Raw genomic sequence first — 10,073 nt, forward strand, 5'->3', positions numbered from 1 at the left:
TCAGCTCGCCCTGACCGTCCTTCCACTGCTGTGGCAATCCTTAGAGAGCCAGCCTGGCTTCTCCTTCTCATATTCTTCTGGAGTCGCATTTCGTTTTCTCATCAGTGTTCAGCAAATCCACTAAGGGATGGTTGCTTGAGCAGGACTATCCTGATTCTGAGTCTTGTGAGAAGACACGGTGAGAAACTGAGTCACACAGACCAGGACAGCAGAGAAGAACAGAAAGGTTCAAATTCTTTGATGCCCCCCCCCCTCCTCTGAGAGGCAAGAGTCTCCTCTATCACATCCTCTTGAAACTCAGCTCGGCTACCATTTGGCAAGTAGAATGTGGTGAGTGCCACACTGCCGATTCTTAAACACTGTAACACTACCAGGCCTTAAAAAACGGGCGATGGGCCAGTGAAATTGTTCTCTGCGTAAAAGGGCTTGCCACCAAACTAGGGGACCTGAGTCACAAGAAACCTTGATGGGATGAGAGGATCAGCTCCCAAAAATTGTCCTTTGACCTCCGTGTGCATGACACTGCTCAAACACACACACACACACACACCAAAAGCCTGACCACTTTCATTTCTTGTCTTTTGCTTGTTTGTTTGTTTGTTTGTTTTCGAGACAGGGTTTCTCTGTGTAGCTTTGCGCCTTTTCCTGGAACTCACTTGATAGCCCAGGCTGGCCTCGAACTCACAGAGATCCGCCTGGCTCTGCCTCCCGAGTGCTGGGATTAAAGGCGTGCGCCACCACCGCCCAGCCCCGTTCTTAATTCTAATGGTCTTTTACACGCCAATAAAAAAGAACATTTTCCAAATAGAAGCATCCTTGCTAAACACACTTTCATTCCTTATTTATATTGGGGGTGGGGGGTGGGGGTGAGCGGAGCATGGACCGTCCGTATTAAAAGTGGACTCGAGGGGGAGCTGATTTCTTCTCTCCTTCGCAGCCACTCCTCTGTCCTGGTACCCGCGTGACTAAACTTGTCCCAAATTTGCTCTGGCGGGAGTTGGGAGCAACAGTCTTACTGGTAATCCCGGCTCCTTCGGCGCCACCCAGTGGCCTCAAGGGAAAATGACAGGAGCGCGCCGCCGGCCGGCCGGGAGAGCGAAGCTCAAAAAATCGGTAAAAACAACCCTTTGTGTTTCAAGAAGGTGCCTTTCCTGCCAAATCAAACCACCGTGTGTTACAAATCCTGGAAGAGCAGCCCCGAGAAACAAAGGCCTGATTTTTTTTTTTTTTTAAAAGCGAGCGTGGAAACCAGACCCTACTTCCTTCCTCCAGGATTAGGGCTTATTGAGGCGGATGGAGCAAGTCATCTTGTTTTCAAGGATGGCCTGCTGGCATGGCTACGTGGGCCATGAGAGAGGGGAAATATTTAAGCTCTCTGGGGAGTTTATCAAAGGTTTTTCTGTTCGGGTTACTAAACTGTTACAAAGAGCTCTCTGTGGCTGTTTTTGCTGTGCGTTCCTCCCCCGCCCCCCGCCCCCCACACCCCACTTGTTTAAACTTTGTTAATAACATTGAACCTGGCTTTCCCTTGCATGCATAGCCTTGGTGGTACATCACTTTGCTCCGTTCCTTCCATATACCTCCATTCTGTTGCCTTGGGGGACCTAAGTGAGCCTCATGGCGCAGAGACCTCGTCCACTCCCAAGGTTCTCTCTCGCACCCCTAAGGACGCTCCTTCCCACAGCCCTCAACATCATTCCTGTGGGATCAACTGCTGGAATGACAAAGGGGCTGTGGCCTGGCTCTTTCCTCGGGACTGAAGAAAAGGAAGAGAGACCTCCCAAAAACACACAGGGACGTAACAAGACTCGGGAGGTCTCACCCGGGGGGTTACACACAGCAAAGAATCGTCGGGTGTGGGAGGACTCTGGCGGAGGTGCCTGCAAGGTGCATAAAGGACGCCTGGGATGTGGTTCTCTTAAGGCGTCACCTATGCTGGGGTGAGACGTTCAAGGATGCAGCTGCCTGAGTCACGCCGGCTCCGATCGGTAACCCCAATAAACTCACTGGCTCGTCACCCAAGTCTCGCGTGGAGGCATTTCATGGGTAGGTTGTTGTCTGCGCCCTACGTGGACTGAACAGATGATATTCACGTCTCTCCAGGAGAAGGAACGGCAACCGGACACTCACAAAAGGCCCCCGGGGGGTCTGGGGACGCTGTGATGTTCGTCACAGGAAACAGCACACGGCCGTCGGTTGTCGGTCAGGCCTGGGGATGGGTTGGGAGACACAGAAACTCCTTCAATAGCAGTGTGCCATTGCTTTGGATGTGGCCCGTTGAGGTGTTCCTTATTTATCCCCTGTCTGGTCTGTGAGGACAGCTATCGGCCTCAGACCCATGGAAGGATTTCCACGGTGCCTGACTGGTTTCTCATCTTAGCGGGGTCGTCCTAACCCCTGCCACTCACTGAACAGGCTCTCACCTCGTCCCTCATCTTCCTCAACACCCTCCTCTCTTCCCATCATGGCCTTCTGGTTCTCTTCTGCCTCTCTGCTTTCCTCACCTTCTCCGACCCCCTCCTTATCTTCCCGTCCCCCCTCCCACCTTCCCCAGCCCCTCAACACCCCTTGTCCTTCCAAACGGACCCCCTGAGGGGGGGGGTGTAGAGGGGTGGGGCCTTGCTAAGAGGAGAGAACTGGCCGGGGCAGCAAGTCCAGCTTTGCGTACAAGTTCACACAGCTCACAGGATACAGAGCCGGGTGCCATGATGTCAGTATGACTTTAAAGTACAAGCAATCCCCCTCTGCTGCCTCCTCCACAAAAGGGACCTTCCCCTACCTAATGGGGCCAGGGGTAAGCCATGTTGCCTCTGAGGAGCTGGTAACTGCAAAGGCTTCCAGGAGGCAAGTGACCTGGGCAAGTTCAAAGCAGGAAAGGGTGTGACGTTTGGTCCCTGTACAAACCCCAGGGGCCGGGGATGCCTGGAATCCAAAGGCAAACACACTTCCTGCGGCAGGGACAGCCCGAGCACTTCAATGACGCCTTCCCTGGGATTGCTAATATGTGGGCTTGATGATAGAAATGTAAGCAATACTAAGTTTCTTACTGGGTTTGAAAGGATTTTTTCCCAATTTCCACTTTGCAGGAGGAAAATCCTTCATGGGAATCGCAATTGCGTTACTTAGTATTTTTCATCCCCATTGAGGGACCACGATATGATGTTGGGGGGGGGGCAGAGAGGCGAGATCTAGCACCAGCAAGGCACATCTAGAAATTTCATCATGCCTCTCGGCCTCCGAGACTCTTATAAATATTAATTTAACTTGCTGCGTAATTGGTAATAAAATTCTCTTTGTATTAAGGAAGTGGTAAAAGTTAATAGGCTGTAAGCCAGCATAATTCCTGGGTGGATTTGCTGCCAGCGTGCAGCCCTCTGATTGTGTTGTGGAGGCTGAGTGACTGGAGCATATTTCCCACCTGGAATGGCATTGATGAATGGCTACCATGGTATTGCCAGCGGCTACACACAGCCGGGCACAAAGGAGGTACTTAATGAGCATCATTGGAAGAGGGCTCAAACTTAGTTCCTTTTGAACCTTGATATTCGGTTTAGCCATACGCTCCTTCTGTCTACCTGAGATCTGCGGGGACCTTCTTGTGGGATCTAATTGCCAGTCATCATCTGGACCACCATTGACTGTCTGCATTAGACCCCCCACCTACTTCTCTCTTCCTTGAAATCTTCTTGTGTCTGCCTCTCCTCTCTCTCAGTTCTCACGCTCTCGGGCTACTGTGAACATTCTATGTCTCTTTCTTGTTATGGTTTGGACGCGAACTCTCCCTCACCAGACAGCGATGCTCAGTCTCCACCTGCTGGCGCTAATTTGGGCGGGAGTAGAAACTTCAGGATTTGGGGCTTGGCTGGCGGCTCGCGGGGACCGAGTTCTTGAGAGTCAGACCTGTTCCCCAGGCTCTCCTCTCTGCTTCCTGTCTGGCGGGATGTGCACTGCTCCACCCACCCACCCCTACACACAGCGGACTGAAACCTCTGAGTCCATGAGCCAAATGATCCTTCCTCTTTTTAGGCCGGGCAACCTGCCATAGAGGCAAGAGAGCCAACAAGCACATTATTTTTCCTGCTTGTTTCCTGAATCCCCCACTAAACATAAGTTCCCTGAAAACCGGCATTTGTATCTCTTCATTCTATCTGGTATTCATACCCAGAACCATGCTTGGCACATAACAATTTCCAATGAGTGAAATCTTCCAATTTCCAAATGAAATCTTCATTGTATTCGGTGGTGGTTTCAATGAGAACAGCCTCCACAGGCTCATATGTTTGAATACTTGGTCCCTGGTGGAACTGTTTGGGAAGGATTAGGAGGTGTGGCCTTGTTGGAGAAGGTTTCAAAAGCCTATATTCACGATTCCAGTTCTCTCTCTCTCTCTCTCTCTCTCTCTCTCTCTCTCTCTCTCTCTCTCTCTCTGCCTCATAGTTGCTGTCTCAACATGTAAGCTCTCAGCTACTGCTCCAGCACCATGCCTACCTGCTTGCTTGCTACCACGCTCCCCTCCACGACAGTCTTGGATTATACCGCCTCCTGGATCCATCAACCCCAAATGAAGTATTTCCCTTTTTAAGTTGCTTTAATTGCGGTGTCTCTTCACAGCAATAGAAAAGTGACTAGGATCCATTCAAAAGCAAATTCATAGCAACCCACCTTTGTGGACCACTTGCTGCCCACATGCATACATGCTACCCCTCGTAGCTGTTTGGAGACATCCTTCCACTAGGACGAAACCTTTCCAGGGCCTGATCGCATGGAGCAGACTTTGCTCTCTGACATATTGTCAGCTTCTGAGGGGGGAATTCATTGTTTTATTGCACATGATTCTGTTACCCCATTTCTTCACTTGTAGAGCTTGAAAACATAAACACATTAGCTGCACCGTCCTGTGGTCACGAAAAGAGTGCCCTGCTGACGTGCGCTCTGGCAGTGGAAGTGGGGGTCATCCGAAGCCCTGGTTCTGCTCTGTCGGAGCCTCGGAGCCTCACGAAGGTGGACTCTAGGAGGAACAGGTCATCCTTCACGAAGATCCCGGGAAGGCATCTGTGGACAGCTTGCTGACATTGAATTTGTAGGTCTAATCATGAAATGGCAAGACCACCTGCCAAAAAGCAATTATTTCCATGTCAGTATTATTCCAGCCACTTCACACTCCGAAGATAAATCTTCATCTGGTCATTTAGAACCATGTCAGAATGGCATTTCGTTCATAAACCCCGAGGTGAAATTTGGAAGGGAAAAAAACATTATGTAATTTAGTGAAAATGTCCATATATTGAAATGAACAGAGTTTATGAGATGAGATGACACTTCCTCTCTCCCTCAGGTAGACATTTTTCATGTTCGATATTATCATTCGGACATATATAATTGTCAGGCTCGGCATGAAAAGCGTGGCTGTAACAAGTCATTTGGGGTTTTCATTCTTGTCTGCATTTATTCTCACCACCCCCCGCTGCTCAGGACTTGTAGCTCACCCTGCAGGTGCAGGTGGGCCTGCCACCGGGACAGGTTTTATGACTTACCAGTCCCCTCGAAATGAAGCTCGTGACCGTAGTTGCCTGTCAACCTACTGGTGATAAAAACCTTTCAAACGAAGCCTCTTCTTCTGCAAAGATAAGGAAAACTTGATTCAGGGCCTAATCTCTCTGCTGCCTGTAGCCTTCTCTTCTCTTTTAAGATGAGCTGGGAACGTTATTATTATTATTATTATTATTATTATTATTATTATTATTATTATTTATTTTAATTTTTCAAGACAGGGTTTCTCTGTGTGGCTTTGCGCCTTTCCTAGAACTCACTTGGTAGCCCAGGCTGGCCTCGAACTCACAGAGATCCACCTGGCTCTGCCTCCCGAGTGCTGGGATTAAAGGTGTGCGCCACCACCGCCCGCCTGGGAACACTATTTTTAAAGCCAATGATGAACTCTGCACTTGCGCACTACAGCCCTTTTCCTCCACATGCACGGCGACAGTAAGTACTGCCTCTGGATTGGCAACTCAAAGCATTTCTACCTTCCGTGGCGTATGGCTGAAGGCCACAGCTTCGGGGCCGTGGTGGGGACATGGACTGGAACAGTCTGCGACATTCTGACAAGTGAGCTTTTGATGTCTGTGGAGGTGACCTTCCAAGTCAGGCGGCGCTGCGGAGACACAATCTGTTTCCCGTGGCAAACATCTGGAAACAGAACGGTCCGTGGCAAAGCAAAACGTTGAGGGAGTTCTCGTTCCTTCCTTCCTTCCGCGCACGTTCACCGAGGCCAGCCCAAGCGGGGGTTGCCGGGAGTCTCTGCTTCAGCGCCGCTCCGGCATCTGAAAGAAGACGGGAGGTTTCCAGTTTTGTTCCTGAAGTCAGCACAGCCTGGGCACCAGCATCCGACAAATGTCTCGCTGCTGCATGCACACCCACACAAGACCAGGAACATTTGCAACAGGGGCTCGAATTGTAAGCCAAGTCCTAGTAAAAGTACGTTGTTCAAGGGCGGACACGGTGCAAACAGGTTCTTAGCCCACTCCTGCTGCAGTAGGAAAATACCTTAGACCAGGCAATTTGCAAATCACAGAAATTCATTTCTTGATCTTCTGGAGTCTGGGAAAACCAAGGCGCTGGCAGATCCCATGCCTGGTGACAAGCCATTCCTCATTTATGGTGACCTCACACGGAGAAGGGGGAAAGTGGTGGGAGGGGTGAATTCATGCTAAGCACACGCATGAGGCTTTGCAAAGAGCTTCTCTGTGTTTCTTGTACCCCTGTCTTTAATATTATTGCATTGAGGATTAGGTGCCAACAGGAAGATTGGAGGAAATAGTCTGAATCCCACATGTGGCTTTCTTCATAGTGTATCCCACGCGGCTCCTTTAGCTCTTGGATGTGCAGGGTCAGGTGATCATTCACTCTCCAAGAAAAGAAGCCTGGCGTGCTTTGAGGATAGAGAGTTACTAGGGACAGAAATCCAGCATCAGGGAAGACTCACTGAGCAGGAAGCTGATCAGCCTTTAGTCCCCACACAAGGGAGGCATCATGACTATCCTGGCATATGTGTCTTCTCAGCCTCCTTCCCACACCCACGCCAGCTGAACTGAGGCGCTCACTGATGACTGCAACACGGTTGCTCTTCTCAAACGTGTTTCTGTGTGGAGTGAATCTTATTCAGCATCTCCAAACAGATGGGGTAATGGCGAATGCTTTGGGTGATAACGGACCTTGTCTCAGCAAAGGTTTCTATTGCTGTGACAAAATACCGTGACCAAAAGCAACTGGTGGTGGTGGGGGATGGGGGCATTTCATCTTACAATACTTAAGTCCCAGTCCTTCACTGAGAGAAAGTCAGGGCAGGAAGCTGAAGGCAGGAGCTGATGCAGTGGCCATTGAGGAGTGCTGCCTACTGGCTTGCTCAGCCTGCTTTCAGAGGCTCAGAACTACCTTCCCAGGGATGGCACTACCCCCAGTGATCTGGACCCTACCACATTAATCATTTATTGAGAAAATGACCTACAGATTAGCCTACAGGCCAATCTTATGGCGGTTAAGAGTCACTCTTCCCATGTATGTCTAAGCTTGTATCAAAGTTGACAAAACCCAACCAGCACAGGCCTGGAGTGGTGGCACACACCTTTAACCCCTGTACTTGGGAGGCAGAGGCAGGCGGATCTCTGTGAGTTCAAGGAGGCCAGCCTGGTCTACATAGTAAGTTCTAAGACAGCCAGAGCTACACAGTAAGACCCTATATCAAAAAAACAAAAATAACAACCAGCACAGATCTTGACAACAACGTTGAAGTACATTTTTGAAAATTCAAAGTACTAGTTATATCGAGGAATATAATTCGATTAGTAGAGTGCTTACCTAACTTACACAAAGCCCTGGGTTTGAGTCCAGAGTTGCATAAAACTGAATGTGGTGGTGTACACCTGTGATCTCAGCAGTTTCAAGGAAGAATTTAAGAGGAAGTTCAAGACCATTCTTGGCTAGATCAAGTTCAGCGCCAATCCAGTCTCGTTAAAAAAAAAAAAAAAAGCAAAAAGCTACCATGTATTTTCTAAATTAAACTGAATTTTATATGTATAGATGTTTTGTCTGCATGTATGTATGTGCACCATATGTGTGCCTGGTGCCCACAGAGCTCAGAGAGGGCATCAGAACCCTTGGACCTAAAGTCATGGATGATTGTGAGCCACCCTGTGGGTGTTGGCAATCAAACCCAGGGATTCTGGAAGAACAGTCAGTGCTCTTAACTATGGTGTAGTCTCTCTGAACTACTAAATATATAGTAATATATGTCTTAGTTAACTTTCCATTGCTGTGATGAAACACCATAGCCAAGGTAACATGGAAAAGAAAGCATTTAACATGGAGCTCACCGCTGCAGAGAGTTAAAGTCCATCTGTGACCATCGTGGCGGGAAGCATGGCAGCAGGCAGGCGGGTAGGCATGGCACTGGAGCGGCAGCTGAGAGCTTACATCCTGATCTGCAAGTAGGAAGCACAGAGAGCTAACTCGGAATGGTGTGGGCTTTTGAAACTTCACCTCCAGTGACACACCTCCTAATCCTTCCCAAACAGTTCCACCACCTGGGGGACCAAGCATCAAATCTATGAGCCTATGGGTGCCATTCCCATTGAAGGAACCACAGTAAATATATATATATATATATATATATATATATATATATATATATATATATATTTACACATATATACATATGTATATTGCAGTATACATACATAATATGTACCATTTGTAGTTACACATTAAAATATAGTATTAATGCCTTAGTTAAGGTTTTTACTATGAAGAGACACTATAATGGTAGGCAGAAGTTTCTGTCCCACCCACCAGTTCCCAAGTAATGGACACAGAGGCTTAATACTAATTATAAATGCTTAACCGATAGCTCAGGCTTATTTCTAACTAGCTCTTACAGCTTGAATTAACCCATTTCTATTAATCTACATTCTGCCACTTGGCTTTTACCGCTCTCCCATATTGTGTATCCAACCCATTCTGTATCTGGCTGGTGACTCCTCTGACTCCTCCTTCATCCCAGCATCCTTAGTTTGGTTGTCCCGCCTATACTTCCTGCCTGGCTACCAGCCAATCAGCTTTTATTAAACCAATCCAAGTGACAAATCTTCACAGTGTACAAAATGATTATTTCACAGCAGATAACCACAACAGTTCTTATAAAGTAAAACGTTTCATTGGGACTGGCTTATAGTTCAGAGGTTCAGTCCATTATCATCATGGTGGGAAGCATGGCAGCATGCAGGCAGACATGGTGCTGGAGGAGGAGTTGAGAATTCTATATCTTGATCTGTAGGCAGCAGGAAGACTACCACAATGAGCCTGGCTTGAGCATATGAGACCTCAAAGCCCGCCCCCAGTGACCACTTCCTCCAACAAAGCCACTCCCACTCCAACAAGGCCACACCTCCTAATAGTGCCACTCCCTATGGGGGCCATTTTTATTCAAACCACCACAATTAGTTATTAAACTTTAGGAGTAAATAAATCCAGGAATTACTTAGCAACAGTAGGTATATATCTTACTAAACTATACTAATAGTTAATTATCAAATGAACAGACCAATGCCATATAATTTATCCACTCATTAAACAAAGACTGAAGGCCTAATGTGTTCTAGGCACAGGGCCCTACAGAACTCTCTCATGCCTTTCAGGTGACATATTGTGGAGAACACTGACACCAGATTGTGCCAAAAGAAACTAGAGGATATAGTGATAGGTCACCAAGAGGACAGTGGCTGGAAATGTGTTCCCTGTACGAGAGCTACATCTGAAACAGATGTGGCCTGATTTAGGCTTCCTTTTAGAAGGCTTTGCAGATATGTGATCATTTAGATGGCGGAGATAGTTCTTGATGGGTGTTCATAGTGGGACCTAAATCTAGCCACAACAGTTCTTCTCAGAAATGCAAGAGTGTACGGGGGGCGGGGGGGGGGGGGGGGGGAGCCAAGTAGAGATTAGTCACAAAGCCAAGGCCAAGGAACACCAGGAGCCACTAGAAGCTGGAAGTACCACTCCGGAACTCACCATTCATTCTG

The 10,073-nt window shown here is 48.2% G+C and overlaps 1 long non-coding RNA gene across 1 annotated transcript; it reads right to left on the reverse strand.

The window, feature by feature from the left end:
* Window positions 1-594: 594 nt before the first annotated feature.
* On the reverse strand, window positions 595-8,530 carry LOC107401621 (uncharacterized). Its single transcript, XR_001578484.3, has 4 exons — window positions 8,370-8,530; window positions 6,024-6,320; window positions 5,535-5,617; window positions 595-5,110 (listed from the first exon to the last, which is right to left on the reverse strand). It is a non-coding gene; the product is annotated as an uncharacterized LOC107401621 (long non-coding RNA).
* Window positions 8,531-10,073: the final 1,543 nt, after the last annotated feature.

Source organism: Peromyscus maniculatus, chromosome 17 (genome assembly GCF_049852395.1).
Source record: "Peromyscus maniculatus bairdii isolate BWxNUB_F1_BW_parent chromosome 17, HU_Pman_BW_mat_3.1, whole genome shotgun sequence".
In the NCBI taxonomy this organism is placed as follows: Eukaryota; Metazoa; Chordata; class Mammalia; order Rodentia; family Cricetidae; genus Peromyscus; species Peromyscus maniculatus.